The following is a 6,837-nucleotide window of genomic DNA, read 5'->3' on the forward strand; positions in this document are numbered from 1 at the left end:
GTCTTCGTTTGCTTAACTTGAAAAAGGGAAGGTAATGCCTAAATTTTATATGTTAATAATTAAAAATAGTTTGAGGAAAGTGCCTGGAATATAGTAGGCACTCAATAAATAGTAGCTAAATTTAAAATGCCAAAAGTTCTTTGAGTCAGATTTTAGTGAAAAATTATATATATCATAATGGATTCTTAAGACACATGTGGCAATAATTTTTATCCTACTGGATATCCATAGTTATTTAGTTAATTGTGCCCAAATTGCTTTCCCAAGTACATCCTCAGTACTCTTTGAGCTGTTTTTTCTATGAGTATTTAGTCACCACCAAATGATGGTGGTGAGTCTTAATGGCTTAATGGCTTTTAACTTAACTTTGGCAGTTAAGAAGTTTTGTTCTTCCTTTCTTCTTTTCTATTATTCGTTTACTTGTTCATTCATTCATCTCATTTTTTCATCCACTCACTCATACTATCTTCACTTAATAAAACTTTACTGAGAAACAGTTATGTACAATAAAAAATGTTAATGTTGTCCTGCCGTTGAAGAGCTCATAGAGAACTCAAATTCCTTTTGGCTTTTATTCAGCAAACATTTATTGGGTGCAAATCTTGTGTCAGGCTCTTTTTAATTTAATTTAATTTAATTTTTTTATTGAAGTATAGTTGCTTTACAATGTTGTGTCAGTTTCTGCTATACAACGAAGTGAATCAGCTATATGTATGCATATATCCTCTCCCTCTTGGACCTACCTCCCACCCCACCCATCCCACCCATCTATGTCATCATGGAGCACCGAGTTGAGCTCCCTGTACTATACAGCAGGTTCCCACTAGCTATCTATTTTACACATGGTAGTGTATTTATGTCATACCTAATCTCCCACTGTGTCTACACATCGGTTCTCTAAGTGTTGTGAACATAGGTGAGGAAGAAGAAAAGTACCCTCCTTTCTTGGAGCTTATATTGTCATAGGAAAAAAAAAACAGGTATATAGAATAAATAGAATATAATTTTATACTAGCACTAATAGAGTATATAAAAGGCAGCATAGGGGACATAGTTAACCTAACTGAGCAAAACCTTTCCTCATGATCAGAGCTACATACCTTACAGAATCCATTTTTGTAAGCTGTATTTTTTCAATGTCTCTGCTTTGATGGTACTGTTTGCCATTGTCCTGCTGTGCTTTAGTTTGTCCCAAAGCTAAATTGTCCAGGAATCATAATCGATTTTTACCTTCAGCTAATTAATACTCCTCTAATGTAGTTTGTTTTCCCAGTTTGGGAAATGAGAGCAAATATCTCTCTGGTCTTTTGCCTTCCTTCATACTATTAAACGAAAATGGAAACTGGGGCCTTTCTTCTGCTTCCTCTTTGTCCACTTGAGTGTATCTCTAGTGAAGAGAACTTCTCAGTCAGAATCAGATACTTGTACAGTAAAAGAGCTGCTGAATGCCTAAGACATGTCTGAGCAAGCTTTACTGCCCTATTTATAAGACAACAGGGGGGCTTTGCTTAGAAAACCCAGCTTCTTCTGGGAGCCCACAGGCAAGTCGGTTACCAGGCAACAACAGATTTCTTATGAAAACCAAATATAAAAGCCTACATCATTAATTAAACAGACAAGGATACAGTCTTCCCATAGTTACTAACCTGAAAGCAATGAAGTTATGCATCTAATATGTATGAATCACCATTTTGGTTTTACAAAGATGCTCTTATTTTAGTCATATACAGTAGGTAACTGCTGTGAGGATAAGAAGAAAAGAAGGTCACTTATCGGTTAGAGCAGGTGAATCATTTTTATCTATCAGAAATGAGATTACAGCCAGGAGGTTTATATGTAAATTTCAGGAAAGGTGCGTACATTGATGCTGTCAGTTTAGCTTAAGCAGTGCCATTTCAGTCTTAAGGCGATAGAAAAAGGATAGACAGAAAATAAGCATGTTACGGTAGGCCCTAAGGAAGCGAAAGCAGAAGAAACAAAATAAATTACAGTGTCCAAAGTCTTATTAAGCAGATCATTGTCAGTATTTAGATCCCCAAAATTAAATCAGAGGGAGATATACAACTGAGCAGCTCTTTATCAGAACCATAATGTGGTGATTACCTCTGTAAATGTTAGTCAGAAGCTAGCTGCTCGCTGTTCTACTCTTAAGCTCTACTAGGCCTCGACAAGTAAGTGGGACAGATACAGAAAGGAAGAAACACCCAGAACCTTACATTACTTCTACCAAGAGATGAGTGGTAGGTACAGGGAGGTAGGAAGACCCAGGGCTAAACTTGCTCCCAGGGATAAGAATAAGCTGTTTGCAGGCAGATGTTAGTCTGTCAATCTCAGAGGATATGAGCTGGCTTGAATATCTCAGAGCATTTTGGTGGGAGCTGACTCTCTGCTCTCATTAATAATTCCTATAATTGGCTAAATTTTGAAGTCAGAGAAGTTTGTTGTCCTCTGATAGGTAGGTAAGTGTCCAATAAATCCCCCAAAATGTTGATTTTGAAAGATGTAGTTATATTTTTAAATTAATTTTAGTGATATTCTCTTTTCAAGTGGATAAGACTATGACGTGCTTGAAGGAGAGAATATAGTCGATCACTCCTTGTGTTTTTTGTTTGTTTTTTAAATTCACATGATGGATTGTTGTTTTACTCATGAACTTGACAGGCAGACTGAATCATATATCCAACCATATACCCTTCTCCACATACCCAACATTGAACAAATGTTGACTGAAATTTTCGTCTCTGAAGCAATTGTTCATAAGAAAATGGTTATGAATATATGTCATTTTTTTAGGGACAACTATATTCTTACTCCCTAGTTTGGATTTTCCAAGTTGGGGAAAAGGCCTATAATAAGTCATATAGCTTGAGTATTATAAGCAACTGCCACCCTGAATCCTTGAGTAATTCTTCCAGAATACAGTCATAATCTGCACCCAGTGTGATGTCAAATGCTTGTCTGTCAGGGACAAGAGAAAAGCCAGATTCTGCTCTGGGAAGTGTCTCTGGTGATAAGACTGGAAAATACAATGATAAGAGTTGAACTGACATTACTACAAATTTCTTTGAAAAGTTGAACAGTTCAATGTCTTTTTGTGGTTAGATTCAAGTTATGCTTCTCCAGTGGATATACTACAAAAGCTTTGTTGTGACCTGTTTAGGGTGACACATTCAGATGCAAATGTGGCAAAATAAAAAACTGATTAATTGGAATACATGGCACGTGAAATTTCCCTTTACTATTTTAAAAACTTTTCAGTAAGTTCAATATTATTTCAAAATAAAAGTTAAAAAAATAATTATGATTGACTTTTGGACATATTTCAGAATAAATTCCCAGTGGTATTTTTTTTTTTTTTTTTTTTTTTTTTTTGCGGTACACGGGCCTCTCACTGTTGTGGCCTCTCCCATTGTGGAGCACAGGCTCCGGAGGCGCAAGCCCAGCGGCCGTGGCTCACGGGGCCCAGCCGCTCCACGGCATGTGGGATCCTCCCTGACCGGGGCACGAACCCACGTCCCCTAGAATTGGCAGGCGGACTCCCAACCACTGCACCACCAGGGAAGCCCCCCAGCGGTATCCTTATTAGAGAAGCTTGAAATATGTTTTTGAGACTATTAAAACTACTGAGGTGGTCATTTTGTGTGTGTGTGCTGCTGTATTGTTTGTCTATTTTTCTTTATGTCTTCATGTTTGTCTTAAACATGATCATGTGCGTGATTAATTCTGATTATTTTAACTGTAAATATCTAGTATTAATGACTACATTATTGACAAGTTCTAATTCTGATCCACCTTTTGTAATGTTTTGCTTTAATTTAAAAGATACATGAGGTAGGTATTTAGTGATTGCTTACTAGATCCAGATTTTTGCTAGTGTTTTCATTTGTATTATCTAATTTAATCTTTCTAATAACACAATGATTTCAGTGGTATTGTCTCAATATTTTAAATGAAGAAAACGGCTTTCAGTACATATTTTTTTCAAGGTCAAGCAATTCTAGTAAATGAGTCAACACTGGAATCCAAAGCTATCTGACTTAAAATCAATGGTCTTTCAGTACAGTTTCATCTCAGGATTAAATTTCTTACTTACAATTTTTAATTTTAATACATATGCTATATGCTCTATGTCAAAAATAAGTATGACTGTGATAAGGGAACATATCACAAAACGAGGTTTTCAATTTCATTTTAAATAAACGTTTCTGAAGTGCCTAAGTTGTGTAGAGCAATATATTGAGTACCAATTAATCAGCAAATTAATAGTCAGATCTTTTCTATCTTCACCACATGTTTTTAATTCACAAATTGACTAGATCATTAAAATACATGTTCAGACTTGTACTTGGCATGATTAATACACATCCTATGTTTCATTTTCTATGGTTCTAGCATGGTGTTTCCCAACAGGAATGAGAAGGGGAAATATACATAAATACCACCACTCATTGCCTCTCCCACCTCACACTTACCTCTTAGGGTACAACAGAATCTGGACATGATTTAGAAATTGACTGTATATTTTTAAAAAAGCTTCTCATATAAATCTTGACAAATACCCTACAAAATTCTCCCATAATCACATTTTGTAGTTTAGGAATAAAGCTATATTCTGAGAATATTATATTACAATTCAAGAGGGCAAATCAGAGAAAGCATTTATGCTCTTGTGACGTTGTTTACTACTTTTGGCTTTGATCTAGTCTACATAAAAACCTAAGATTCTTCAAAAGAAATTGTGTGTTGTTCATTAATATACTTTATTTATAACAACAAATACCAGTCAGGCAAATTAGGATGTCCAGAGTCATCTCTCTCCCCTCTTAACATTCATATCCATTCTATAACCAATTTTCACTTCTGCTTTGAAATTATTAAATAATATATCCTCTCCTTTCAATTCTCATGACTATGCTCTAGTTCAGGCTATATACTTGGATTGTTGCAGTAGAACAAATTGTCATCTCCAAATACAAATTTGTGTGTATGGATTTATGTGTGTCCACCAAAACCTGCAGAGTTCCTCTGTCTCATCTAGATCAAATTTAACCTCCTGACCCCTGTGGGGATTTTTTCAGCCTTATATCCATTTATAGCTTTCTCTGGAGCATTCATATATGCTATACTTATTGCCTTGGGATGCAAAACCTCTATTCTAAAATGTTTTTATTATCTCATTTCCCAGGCACAAATACTCTTTCATATTTCTAGATTCGGCTTCAAATCTTTTCAAAAAGTTATGTTCAGTTATAAACTGTTTAGCAGAATGCCTGATATTTAATAAGAGCTTGCAACAGCTGCCATATATTATTTTATTTTTAATGAGTGATTATCTGGATATCAGAAGATTATTTTTAAATTATCATTTCTCATTGTCTATTTTTGTAAAGCTATCCTGTCCTTTCTCTTTGGTTAAGAGGAATAGGGAAACTTTCTAAATTAAAAAAAAAAGTGTTTTATTTAGAAATAATTATATAGAATTTATTTAGCATTGAACATATAGCATAGGACAAAGACAGAGGAATGGTTTCTATCTGATGTTTTGAGTAAACAATTTTAAATCCATTACTTGTCTTTCCATGATTAACAAATTAGAAAACACATCATTTTATATTAATTTATGAAAAAGCTTGCATTGCCAAGTCTCAAACATCGAATAGTTAACTTTGCTTATGCTTATTTTTTTCCTTTTTATTCCTTTTTTATTCCTTTTATTATTATTAATTTTTATTGCTTTTTCTTATTCCTTTTCACAATGTTCAAGTCACTGAATAAAATAGCACACCTAGGATAAACAACTCATGACTTAAAATCATCAAATGTATAAATAATAAAAGAAGATAAAGGAAAGGGTACCAAAGCCATCTTTTTCATGCATATACTTCTTATTAAAGCATATATCAAAAAAAAAACTGTACAAGAGCCCATAAAAAGACATACATACACCACTTTTTCATAAAAAACATCTCCTTTCAATACAGATAATAGTTTTAGAGTTAAATTCTCCAGAGCAGAGTAGCCCATTTAAAAATGTTGACAAAACCTATTATATACAGTTTACTTTCTTCAGAAACTAAATTTTCAAAATAACAGTAGAAGAAACAACCCACCATTCTGTTTTAAGATGCCAGTTGTTTCCACCCCTCATATACCTGGTGGAGTTTGGGAGATTAGGAATATAATTTATTATTGATTAAGAAGCTAGATTATTTCAGGAGAGAATAGAGGATTCAGGAATACTACTAAGACTCAAATAAAAATTACTTACTCATGTGTACCTTCCAAGGAATGCAATTTTACACGCAGTATCTATTACAATGCCAAGAAGAAAGATGGTCTATTTTATGGGGAAAAAAAGAACATTGTTCCAGACCATGAGACTATAGACTTTCTTCTTGGGGGGTGAGCTGAGTAAGAATAGGTAAGTGGCTTTTCCAAGAACAAGTAGCTCATTACAACAAAGAATGGAAGGGCTGGACCTAGGTCTTCTAAATGACGGTGCAGGACTCTCTTTACACCAGTTTATTTACCATAGCTATCTTCAAGTAGAAATAATTAAAGTGTAAGTGTAATTTCTATTAACATAAAATGTTACAGTCCATATTCACATCAATTTTTTATATTACTTAGACATTGATTAATCTCTAAGCCTAGTCAACTACCTCAAAAATAAGGTGCAAGGCTCTTAACTGAGAGAAAACAGGACATCTGTTTTACTAATATTGACAAAGTGGTCACAAAATTTTAACTCCTATACCCCATTGATGATGAGTCTGGAGTATTGTCTTTTCTATGAAGGAAAGCCCATTGCTATTGCAAAGACTATTTAGAATGGGT

The sequence above is a fragment of the Grampus griseus genome (genome assembly GCF_964374135.1).
Source record: "Grampus griseus genome assembly, chromosome: 1".
Classification (NCBI taxonomy): Eukaryota; Metazoa; Chordata; class Mammalia; order Artiodactyla; family Delphinidae; genus Grampus; species Grampus griseus.